The following is a 2964-nucleotide window of genomic DNA, read 5'->3' on the forward strand; positions in this document are numbered from 1 at the left end:
AGCTCAAGTGTAGGAGCTTCCTCAATAGATGGCTTGAGGCGCTTAGGAGATTTGTCCAGCTCCTCCATTCCAAGAGATTCAAAAGGCATATTTATCTTTCTTTTCCAGGGAGAAGCATTCAGATATTGCAATTGCTCATCACCTTCATCATCTTCGCTATCAAAATTTCCCAATAAGGCCTTTTCTAAGGCATCAGACCTTAGCAATTGATCAAGTTCTGAAGTAACCACAGAATCGACCAACTCCACCTTTAGGCACTCCTCATTTTCCGTAGAGAACTTCATAGCATTAAACACATTAAAAGTTACATCCTGATCCAGTACTCTCATGGTAAGCTCACCCTTCTGCACATCAATCAAGGTTCGGCCAGTCACCAAGAAAGGTCTTCCCAAGATTATTGGAATCTTTTTATCCTCCTCGAAATCAAGAATTATAAAATCAGCAGGAAAGATGAGTTTATCCATCTTGATCAAAACATCCTCAAAAATGCCTCGTGGATAAGTAATAGAACGATCGGCCAACTGCAAAGTCATATAAGTAGGCTTTGGATCCGGTAAGTCCAACTTCTTGAAGATTGATAAAGGCATCAGATTGATGCTAGCTCCCAAGTCACATAAGCATTTGTTAAATGACACTTTTCCAATGGTGCAAGGAATAGTGAAGCTTCCAGGATCTTTAAGCTTCGGAGGCAACTTTTGTTGCAACACAACACTGCATTCTTTCGTGAGAGAGACTGTCTCTAAATCATCGAGCTTCGCCTTCCGAGAGAGAATATCTTTCATAAACTTTACATAACTAGGCATATGTTCAAGAGCTTCAGCGAAAGGTATGTTGATGTGAAGTTTCTTGAACACCTCCAGAAACTTCTCAAACTACTTATCCAGCTTTTTCTTCTGTAGCCTCTTAGGGAAGGGAGGTGGAGGATAGATCTGTTTCTCCCCTGTATTACCCTCAGGAGGAGTGTGATCAACAATAGTCTTCCTTGGTTCCACTTCAGCTTCCTTCTGCACTTCTTCCTCGACCATAGCTTCTTCATCCGAAACTTGAGAGTGTTTGGGATTCGCAACCTTCTCAAACTTCAATGTAATTGTCTTTACCTGCTCTTTAGCTTCCTTCTTTCCTGGTACTTCAGTGTCACTAAGAAGTGTACCAGGTTGACGATTTAACAAGGCATTGGCAATTTGCCCAATTTGATTTTCCAAGGTCTTGATAAAAACCGCTTGGCTCTTGCACATGAGCCTCAACTCCTCCAATTTATATTTTTCATTAGACTGTTGCAGCTGGAGTTGTTGCCTTGGTGCATATTGTGGTTGTTGAAAACCAGGGGGTTATACTTTTTTGCTGGATACTGCTGATAAGGCTGTTGAACCGCATTCTGAGTGTAACTCCAGCTAAAGTTAGGATGATTGCAGCCATCGGTTCAATTAATTCATAAGATTCATCGTAGCTTTTATCCCACAAGGCTCCTCCTGATGCTGCATCAAGAATGGGTCTAGAAGTGGTACCCAAACCATTATAGAAACAGTTAATGATCACCCAGTCAGGCATCCCATGATGAGTACACTTCCTAAGCATCTCCTTATATCGATCCCAAGCCTCGCATAAAGATTCTCCAGATTGCTGAGCAAATTGAGTAAGTGTGTTTCTGATTGTAGCAGTCTTCACCATAGGAAAGAATTTGGTTAAGAACTTCTGAGCAAGATCCTCCCATTTGGTGATAGACCCTGGTGGTTAAGAATGTAACCAGCACTTAGGTTTATCTCGCAGAGAGAATGGGAAAAGCCTCAACTTGATAGCGTCTTCCGAGACTCCATTGAACTTGAAAGTGTCACAGATCTCGATGAAATCTCTGATGTGCATGTTGGGGTCTTCCGTCGGAGAACCCCCAAACTGAACTGAGTTCGGTATCATCTGAATCGTGCTCTACTTGATCTCAAAGGTATTACCCGAGCTGGCTGGTCGAACAATGCTAGACTGAATATCATCGATCTTCGGTTGAGAGCAGTCCATCAAAGCCTTTGGATTCGCTTATGGTTCTCCCATTCCAACAAGAGCTTCTTCTTCCTTCTCAACTAATATTTCTTCTTCAACTTTCTCCTCGACTACAACTTCTTCCTCAGCTTGATCCAGTATCCTCTTACGAGTCCGAGAACGCGTATGCATACACGCTCGCTAGAGTACCTGAAACACGACAAGGAATTAAGTAAGTAACAATGTCCGAGTCACTGAACTTTAACGACCAATGATGACAAACACATAAACTAAAAACTAACACCGATATCCCCGGCAGCGCCACCAAAAACTTGTTAGGGCTTAAACACGCGCTACGCGATCGCAAGTAATATAGAATAAATTCTAGTTCGTTACCACAGGGATAAGTTTAGGTTAACTTCAATCAATGTATTTATGCAACACTAGTATGGTTATTATCCAATGCTAAGATGAGTAATAATTTGTGGTTGTTTATACTAAGATTAAGTAAGAGATTATACTAAAGAACATAAAGTAAGAGATTAAAGAGATTTGATTAATATATGACACAAACATGGGATTCTAACTTCATTAAATACTTCATTCTATAGTCTTTTCGTTCTTAACCTTGGCATGTAATGGTGATGACACTAATCAGATAACACGAAACTGATAAACGTCAACTTTCATTGTACGAATACCATACTACCAGACATCCACAAAAGAGATAGAAGTTGAATAGACACCAATTATATTGAGACCCTATATGTCTATAGAATTTGAAAATATAACGGTTTAATGTACAAGTTATCCCTCGTGATTGCATAGGACAGGTAAGATGGTTAAAATTACTTATGAATCGTGCATAACGAATACATGAACCTATGCTAGCATGGCAAGTTCTAAACCCTTAAATTCACTTTCGCTTCATTAAAGATTAACACACTATCTTATAAGTTCACGACGCTTATAAGACGAATAAGCACAACCAAA

At 40.1% G+C, this 2964-nt stretch overlaps 1 non-coding gene across 1 annotated transcript; it reads left to right on the forward strand.

Moving 5' to 3' along the window:
• Positions 1–1546: 1546 nt before the first annotated feature.
• On the forward strand, positions 1547–1653 carry LOC141721977 (small nucleolar RNA R71). Its single transcript, XR_012575017.1, has one exon. It is a non-coding gene; the product is annotated as a small nucleolar RNA R71 (small nucleolar RNA).
• The last annotated feature ends 1311 nt before the right edge of the window (positions 1654–2964 follow it).

This window comes from Apium graveolens, chromosome 4 (genome assembly GCF_009905375.1).
Source record: "Apium graveolens cultivar Ventura chromosome 4, ASM990537v1, whole genome shotgun sequence".
Classification (NCBI taxonomy): domain Eukaryota; kingdom Viridiplantae; phylum Streptophyta; class Magnoliopsida; order Apiales; family Apiaceae; genus Apium; species Apium graveolens.